This window comes from Berghia stephanieae, chromosome 4 (assembly GCF_034508935.2).
Source record: "Berghia stephanieae isolate SIO BIC M18660-M18661 chromosome 4, UCSD_Bste_1.3, whole genome shotgun sequence".
Taxonomy (NCBI): Eukaryota; Metazoa; Mollusca; class Gastropoda; order Nudibranchia; family Aeolidiidae; genus Berghia; species Berghia stephanieae.
The window spans coordinates 55,382,760-55,392,759 of NC_088363.1; the positions used below are offsets into that span (position 1 = coordinate 55,382,760).

Consider the following 10,000-nt stretch of genomic DNA (forward strand, 5'->3'; position numbering starts at 1 on the left):
CTTCACTCAGCTCTTTGTTATTGTTTATAGCCAACCATTTTCTGATTAGTTTTTACTAATTTGTAGCAATCAGACTATACAGGTTACACATAATTTTGTGTGTTGTGAGTATTTTAACTAAGCGCATTGTATCAATTGTGGGTCCACAACCGTAATGCCCCAGCATGTCGATCGCGACACACACACACACACACACACACACACACACACACGTACATAAATGAAACAATGACTTAATTTGAAACATTTAGATATGTCTCATTTGCATTGCTGTGTATCCTGGTGTCAGATACTACAAGGAAGTGGACAGGTTAGCAATCAAGCATGTTTTACCTCTTTTTAGATAATTAACTCTTTGAAGCCCGGAGAAGGAAGTTTCGAGACTAATTTTCCTGGTTGTTGACTTGATTAAACCTTTACATGCTATATCTGGTTTTACTCGAAAATCGGTAGCAAGAACCTCCAGCATAACAAAACCGAACGTCTTCAGAGAAGCAACTCCTTCGAACAAGTTAAAAGCAAAAACAAATATAGAACAAATAAGAAAAATAGATAAAAAAATTATAACTACCTTTAAAGGATTTTTTTTTAAATGCGTATTTTCTGATCATTGTAGCTCATGACATCAACTATAAACTAGTTTAATGCGACCGAGCACAGTCAGTTGAAGAAATGTTTTGGAAGTTGTTCAGTGTTAAAGGGTTAATAACTAAAATATAGATATAAATTTAGTTTAAGTAATTCTTTGTTACGAGGGTCAGTACCTACATTATCTTACTTTAAATGAAATAGTAAATCCAGTTAAAAGCTGTTATTTGTCATTTTTATTTTATTACCCCAGAGCTAATTCAAATTGGACAAACCGGATGTTCTAACTAATATTAATTTATCACCGTCAGATTTAATGACCTTTGGCCTTTAACCTTTCAAACCCCAAGGAGAGCTCCTGTGGTAAAGTCATGAATAGAATTATGTCCTAGGTTGTGCTGCTGTCATCCCTAAAAGTGTTTTGATTTTCCAGAGCTGCCACTTATATCTAAAAAATCCGTATCAATTGTTTGGTTTCGGGACGAGTATGAGTAAGTAAATGTTACCCGTTGCATCAATCCGGAATTATGTCGGGGTCACCCAGGTGTCAAAAAATCAATTTAAACATTAAATGATCAAAAATTTGTTTTTATAGATCCTTCAGAATGTATATATTATTTCTTCTCAATAAACGAAAATTAACGTGGTGAGCTCATATGTGTGTTCATTAATTCACTGTTCACAGTCTAAATTCTCCGGGCATAATACCGTGTCAAGGTCATTGGTCACAAATTTGATATTACACTTTAAAAAATGAACTTTTTTATAGCGCAATATCTACTAAATGTGCTCAAAGCCATATACAAGGAATCCCTCGCCAACAGCAACACTTAGTATTTAGGAGACAATACGCCTGTTGGGCAATATTACATTTTTTCCCGACGGAGACAACGCTTTTAATGTCCAGGTATTCATTTTACTTCTGAGTACAGTGAGAGAATGCGATTAAAGAGCCTTTTCCAAGGACTCAACTATGCGCCGCCCATCGCGGGTTTCGAGCTCAGGGCCTTCCTAACAGGAAAAATAGAATCTATGCTTAGAGAGAGAGAGAGAGAGAGAGAGAGAGAGAGAGAGAGAGAGAGAGAGAGAGAGAGAGAGAGAGAGGGGGAGAGAGGGAGAGAGAGTATGTCAAAAGTAAAGAAAGAAAGATGTTGACGATGCAAATAGTAATACGGCTGCATCTTTATAATATATTATATATATATATATATATATATATATATATATATATATATATATATATATATATATATATATATATATATATTCTCGTCAGGTATCTCGTTGTGTAAACTATTTAGTTAAAATTTTAAAAAAGTTCTCTTTTACGAAAGAGAATAAAATGGTTTTTATATTTTCATAAAATGATTATAAAATGATCACGGCGACACGGTCCGACGAGAAACCGGTATTGTTACTTGTTGAAAAGTTTGGGCGCAGTCACTGATAAAAGGGGAAATCCCAACATGCTGGACATGTCGTAATACTAGAGAATAGAGAATGAATGCGGGTAAAATGTGACCAAACACTTCATCATGGTATTTTGTCGGATTAACAAGATGAACTAAACTGGGTTTTCAGTCCAATGTGTTAAATTTGATTTAGCTGCTTTTGCAGCAGAATGACTCAACAGTATGGCCTTTGCTTCGTTCCGGAAAGGTATCGAGTTCGATAACCTCCCACGATATGTGACTCTGAGCAAGACATTTCGCCCATGCTCAATTTGTGGCGCAGAACTGCGGCTGACGCCTGGGTTAATCTAGTCTTCCTCTGGAATAAAGAAAAATTCGCCCAGCAACGGCGAGCAGCGTGGTTCTAAGCAAAGAAAATCGGTACTTATTATTCTTCATTCTGGCTAGAACTTTTCATATGTCATGTGAAACAGTCAAAACAGGATCATATTTATATTGTTTTTCTCCTCTGGATACACTTTTATGCTCGTCGGAGAAATATTTCATAAGGGCGTCCGACATTGTTCCGATAGTTTAGTACCAGTTACTAAGTTACTATGCGTCATTAAGGGGGAAGTGACGTCATGACTGTTGAAGCCTATTTAGCAGTAAGTCGTCCTAGCTCTCTATATGGCCGAACTCTTATAAAACTCGAACTTAAAATTTTGGAAATAAAACAAAACAACACATCCTTCAAAGATAGATCGATTTATATGAAGTCCCAGGTTTGAGGATATTTGACAAGATGAGAGTCATTTTAATCGGTCGATATTTTTCACTGGCCAAAATTGTAAATACCTGCTTTTTTTTTTTTTTTGGGGGGGGGGGGGGGGGGGGGGGGTTCTGAGCACGACAGCGTGTGTTGTCACTTTTTAAATGTTAAGTGAGACAACCGGCAAAAAGGTCTGCGGTTCGAACCCCAGTCGAGGAAGACTGATGTCTAGGGTCGAGTTTTTCTTCCTGTAATAATGTTTATATCTGATTCGTCGTGCATTGCATCATCTTATGCTCATCCGCTTTGTATTTTTGAATGTACATACCATTCAGGGTGTTTATAATAAAGATTCGAACTCCGGAACTCTGGCTGCATACTCGTGTAGCTTTAACCACTATGCCCATTCTCTTGGCGGTTTATAATGATATTCGTCTGCCATAAAAGGTCGCTTGTCAACTTTGGATTTGTTGTCCACTTATTCTAGGCCATTAAGAATTCACGGCGCAGTAAGCACAGCCCGTCAGATCGGGATTTTCCGATCTGAGTGACATCATCCGAGGGATCTTAGAAATTTGGAAAATCGAATGAATGGAAAGCATTGATGTATAAATACCTATGATGGAGAGCTGTGTTGTTGGAATGGTTGACCATGACATTTATGAGAACGTTTTCCTGTAAATAATGATTGTTTATAATTTGATTGTTTATACATTTGATTTGTATGATTAATAAGGTTGTGGCGACAACGAGAGTGGTGTTGTGTGCAGTTGATGTTTGCACTAGTTGTTAGGGGCAGTTATTGTTGATAATAATATTTGGAAAGAGGATGGAAATTAGGAGATTGGGTGTTGTAGGAGGAAAAGAAGAGGGGGGGGGGGAGGAGGAAGAGGAAGAGGAGGAGGAGGAAGAGGAGGAGGAGGAGGTGGTGGTGGTGGTGGTGGAGGAGGAGGAGGAGGAGGAGGAGGAGGAGGAGGAGGAGGAGGAGGAGGAGGAGGAGGACGAGGAAGAGCAGCAAGAAGAAGAAGAAGAAGAAGAAGAAGAAGAAGAAGAAGAAGAAGAAGAAGAAGAAGAAGAAGAAGAAGAAGAAGAAGAAGAAGAAGAGGAGGAGGAGGAGGAGGAGGAGGAGGAGGAGGAGGAGGAGGAGGAGGAGAAGGAAGAGGAGGAGGAGGAGGAGGGGGGGGGGGCGAGGAAGAGGAAGAGAAGAAGGATGAAGAGGAGACACTAATGGTATTGATAATGTTGTCATTGAGGACAGTGAAGATGGTGATAATGAAGATAATCATAATGATTATAATGATTTATGACGATGATGCTAGGATGGTGATAATGATGATAATGATGATAATAATGATGGTGATGATGATGATGATGATGATGATGACTATTATTATATTATTATTATTATTATTATTATTATTATTATTATTATTATTATTATTATTATTATTATTATTATATCATTATTATTATTATCATTATTATTATTATTATTATTATTATTATTATTATTATTATTATTTATTATTATTATTATTATTATTATTATTATTATTTATTCGTGTTACTATTATTATTATTATTATTCGTGTTACTATTATTATTATTATTAATTATTATTATTATTGTTATTGTTATTATTATTATTATTATTATTATTATTATTATTATTATTATTATTATTATTATTATTATTATTATTATTACTACTACTATTATTATTTTCATTATTTTTATCATTATAGTGGTGGCGATGATGATGTTGATCATAATGGTGACGATGATGATCTTGATGATGATGATATTGATTTACAGCTTGTCTTCCATACAATCACAACGTTATTTAGGTTGCGAGGGTCAAAAAGCTTGTAAAATCCAATGTCCCCATAAGGAATTCCCCCCATGATCTAGGACACGCTTTCACTTTAAGGTTAGGATGTCTCTTGAAACGCGTTGTTTAAACTTCCTTCCTAATCTGCAAACCAAGTACTTCACAAAGTCATGAGGGTTATTTTAAACGATCGACTATATGGTCTTGTGGTTCGAGTCCCACTCGGGGCATAGTTGAGTTCTTGGAAAAGGCATATTCTCTCATCATACTCAGGTGTAAAATGAATACCTGGCCGTTAGCAGCTTTGTCTCTGTCGGGGAAAAAAATGTAATATCGCCTAACAGACGTCATATCTCGTTCTCTCCACACGTGTTGCTTCTGGTCAGGGTGCCTTTGTAAAAAGCTTTGAGCACGTTTATATTGCACTATGTAAAAAAAATCACTTAAAAAAAAAAAATAAAAAAATAAAGAGTTTTCGGGCCAAAATTTTAAATACGTTTTTTTTTCAGAGTGCGGGAGGATCTTGCATGACGCAATATCTTCTAAGCCTCTAAAATGTTATGGTGAACTGGGTCACCATGTATTCTGAAACTGTTTCAACAAGGGTTGTGATCAGTCAAGCGTGACATTGTAGTGATATGGTCTATTGATTTAAAGGAAATAATTCCAGGAATAAAATCGTTCGATCTTGGGTGGAGTCACCATTTGAATATAAATATAGTCATTGGACAAGGAGTGTGCGGCTATGTGGTCTAGAGTGATATAACACTCACCTTTAGATTGGAAGGTCATTTGTTCGAGTCCCGCTCTGAACGGCGTATAGTTTAGTTGTTGAAAAAGGCTGTTTACTCACATTCTCTCACCTATCTCAGGTGGAAAATTAGTATCTGGCCGTAACAGCAATGTCTCCGTCGAAAAAAAAAAATTGTAATACCACCAGACAGGCGTCACCGTCTACATTATGTTAACTGTTGCTTTGACTAGGGACCCCGTGTACAGCGCTTTGAGCACGTTTAGTGGATATTGCGCAATATAAATGCTCAAGTTTTTTTTTAATCGTGGAAGGATAGCGAAGAGTGAAGAAAAGAAACTTGAAGTAAAAGATGAGAAGCTACCTAAAGAAAAGAATTTAAAAAAAAAGATATACATGAAATGTAATAAAAACTGAAACGATAAAAGCAGCTGCAGAAATCGAAACGAGTGAAATATTTTGGATAAAAAAAAACAGCCATAAAAACGAATTGAATATAATGCATGGAAAATAATATGAAAACAAGGCCCATACCTCCCTTATGTATATAAAAAAATAATCTAGGAAAAATAGGAACACTTACAACAAATACATTGCACTGAAAATCAGCGAAAAATGAAAATATGATTAAAAGCTGGTGGGACAATGTCGAACGGACTAGAAAATGAAACATACAAACCACAACTATAAATACAGCACCGCAAATTAATATATATATACTTTTTAAAAATATTTTATTTAATTTAAATAGAAAAAAAAATTGGGTGGCGGGGAGGGGAGTTGGGGGGAGGTAGATAAAATTCGGCACAGTCGGGGTATGTTTGATTTTGTCATCAATTCTTTTAAAGCGTGTTTGTAATTACTGTGCTCTATTGTAGAATATCTTGAGTAAAGAGCAAGGAACATTACTTCATTTCCTAAAAAGATCTCCTTGGTAAGACTCATTCATAAATATCAATTAACAAGCTGGAGATAAATAAAAGTAAACAACTTTTGACAAAAACAAAAAACCCCAACTAACTTTAAGCTTTTATATAGCGCGATTTCCACAACTTGCTCAAAGCGTTTAACAGTGGGTCTCTAGCGAACAGCAACACGCAACATGTATCGAAACATGACGCCTGTTAGGCGATAATACAACGCTATTAACGACCAGTTACTCATTTTACACCTGATCCAGTTGAGGGAATGTGAGTAAAGAGCCTTTTCCAAGGACTCAACTACGCGCCTCTCTGTGGACTCAATGCATTGGGAAATCAGCTGCAATCAACTTTATTTATTTTACAAAGGACATACTAATCAAAACATTGCGTCATCCAGAAAAAAACAAATCCCCCACTGAGCTTGGTTTGTTTCCAATGTTTATAGATACGACACTCATTCTTTAAATCAAAGCCGATTATGACATTGCTTGATTTGTTTGTGTTCTTTATTAATCACCATGAATGTCTGTTTGCTTATTTGTTATTTGATAATATATTCCACGTTCAATCTCAGTCGGGTTCCAAGGCTTGTTTGGAATTTCTTTGTGATCCTAAGCGCGAATCCTATTTATTATGAGGGCTTGAATTTGATAAACAAGATAGATTGGGTTTTAATGTCACAATGATAAGAATAGGAAACTTACGTATTTTAAAAGTAGTTGTTAATTATAAAACTCACTCTCCTTAATAAAGGTCTTTACTTTAACTCAAAGTCTATAAGATTAAAGCTTAAATAAGTCATTTAAAGCACCAGAACCGCTCCCCCTCCAATAATACTGTTTTAAGGCGACTGATCATTAATATAACAGTTAACAGTCTTCGGCAAGAGAGTTTAAGCAGAAGCATGGGTCACGATTTATTTATTTATTTATTTTTTTGCATTATACTAGCTTGCGAACCAAAGATTTGGAAATATTTGTCGTTGTCAATTTTCGGGAACAAAACAAAATGGATAAACAGGGTCCAAGCGATGAGTTAAGGGTTGACACATCTAATCATGATTATTATTATTATTATTATTATTATTATTATTATTATTATTATTATTATTATTATTATGATGATGATGATGATGATGGTGATGACGACGACGACGATGATGATGATGATGATTCTTATAACAATAATGATAATAATAATAATAATAATAATAATAATAATAATAATAATAATAATAATAATAATAATATAATAATAATGATGATGATATTAATGATATTATAACATAATGATGATGATGACGATGATGATGATGATGATGATGATAATATGATGATGATGATAGATGATGATGATGATGATATGATATATAGATAATAATAATGATAATAATAAAAATAATAATAATAATAATAATAATAATAATAATAATAATAATAATAATAATAATAATAATGAATATAATGATGATATAAATAATGATAATAATAACAACTTGTATAGCGTTGTTACTCAACTAAACAGACTCTAGGCACTTTACATCGAAGAAATGGTACAACTGATTAAATCAAAAACACATATTATCTATACGTAAAGGCAACAACCAAGTCGTGCCAAATGCGTACCCTTTTCTACAATTCTTTTCAATTTTTCACATAAACCAACTATTTCACAAACTAAGTAATGCTATTAAACTTAACTCAACTCTACCTATGCTTTATTCTTTTTAAAAGACACAACACTTATTGCACACTCATACAAAATAACAAAAAGAAAAAGAAACAAAACAAAACACAAAGTCACAAACAGAATTGAAAAAACAGAACAAGTAGAATTGTTTTATTCAATCACCAAATATGTAAGTTAGGTTGAACCAGTGCAAGCATTGATTAGACCCAAAAAAAATATAAATAAAAACCCTTCATAATTTATTAAACTTAAAGCGAGATAATAAGTCAATTAGAATCATCAATATAATAATTGAGTTGACAAAATTATATTTTGTTTACCTATATTTTCTTTCGAAAAAAACAAACAAACTTAAAAAGCTCGTGTGAATGGTCAAAACAACACCATCAGCTCTGCCGTACTCTGGTAAAACCTGAATTTTAAAATTTGGCCATAAAACTAGTCCTTATTAAACTCTCAAACCTGGGACTTCGCGAAATCATCGATCACACAACCATTTAAAATACCCGTCAACTTGCCAAAAACTCGCCAACCTGGGAATTCAGTAAATCCCAGTTTTTAGAGTTTTGCCAAGATGAGGATCATTTAAATCGATCAAAATTTGAAGGACAAGTTTTCTGGGCACATTTTAGAATTTGGGTTTTACGGCAGAGCTCATACTATGTCTAAACTTTGTAGCTTTCAGAGCGGGGTTTTCGAATGAACATCTTACTTCCTCGTTGTCAACCGTGACAGTGATCTCTTTTGAGGTATTTATGATGTTGAATTAATTGTTCTATTTTATGATTACTGAATCTTGCAAACACTGTTAAATTGTCCGTGACGTCCGAATTGAATGCTGCAAAGGTTTTCAGCTTGTTATTCAAATTTTTGCTTTGATTAGACGCACAATATTATAATTTACAGTAAGGTTTCACAAACAATTTCTTAAACATAATATTGAGTTTAACGACTCTTGTTGACGACACAACAATTATTCAATAATCTCAGGTAAGGCAGATAATGTTAATTTGTATGTTTTATGTAAACATAAACATTAGTTATTTGTTTACCTTTTCTTAACAATATTTTCATCAGCCACAGTGGCTGAGTGCAAAACACTGACTGAGAATCTACGTTTTAAACCACGTTTTTAAAAACTTCAAGTACAGATAAATTGAAATGACCCAAACTTGTCAAAACCCAAAAACTTGAAATATCACTAGAAGTTTCTTAGAAGTCTCGGGTTTAAAATATCTTTGTCTATTTTTAAACGTTCGCTTAAAACATATCTGTTTCGTCTTTATTAGATGGTATGAGAAACAAGATAGGTCTGTCTGGTTTCTGTTGTGTATGTGTGTGTGTGTGTGTGTGTGTTTATGTGTGTGTGTGAATGAGTATGTTTCAACCAGAATACATTGTAATTTTAAGCGCTTAGAGTCTGGTGTCTCGGAGTTATAGCACTATATATGTTTTCAACATTATTATTATTATTATTATTATTATTATTATTATTATTATTATTTTTTTATTATTATTATTATTATTATTATTATTATTAAGTATTCATTTTACACCTTAGTAGGAACGGTTTGTCCAGACTCGTTCTAATAAAAAATGAATAAATAGAAAGTAAGGTGTTTATCATTTGATTACGTTCCTGGAATAAATATTGTGTATGAAATTTTAAGCATGTGCTGATCAATGTTTGAAATGTGTATATGTGCGTGTATATATATGTGGATTATGCATAGAAAATCGTGAATCCCCCCCCCCCCCCTTTCCCCCTTTTACAAAAAAAGAAAAAAAAAGAAATAAACAAAAAAGTCCAACAAAAAACATCCAATTAAAAACAAACACGAAGAATATTTAAATATTTAGCTACACAAAACACAACAAAGAAAGCACTGTCATGAAAACTTATGAATCGTATAGAAAACGAAACAAAACAAAACAAAATACTTTTTCCAAACCAACTATTTAGCCTACGTGTTCTGCTTTATGATTTCCAAGAAACCACAGGAAAAAATATCAAGATATTTGAATGCGTTAGCATTGACATGTTTAGACAAGTTG

General features: G+C 33.7%; 2 protein-coding genes across 3 annotated transcripts in view; both read left to right on the forward strand.

Moving 5' to 3' along the window:
• LOC144970857 (uncharacterized) overlaps positions 1 to 10,000 on the forward strand; it is a 147,430-nt gene that overhangs the window by 42,570 nt on the left and 94,860 nt on the right. The window lies entirely within an intron of this gene.
• LOC144970858 (uncharacterized) overlaps positions 8,771 to 10,000 on the forward strand; it is a 43,668-nt gene continuing 42,438 nt past the window's right edge. Inside the window, exon 1 of the mRNA XM_078910960.1 lies at positions 8,771 to 8,935. The gene's annotated coding sequence lies outside the window, so the exon portion shown is untranslated. The remainder of the gene's footprint in view (positions 8,936 to 10,000) is intronic.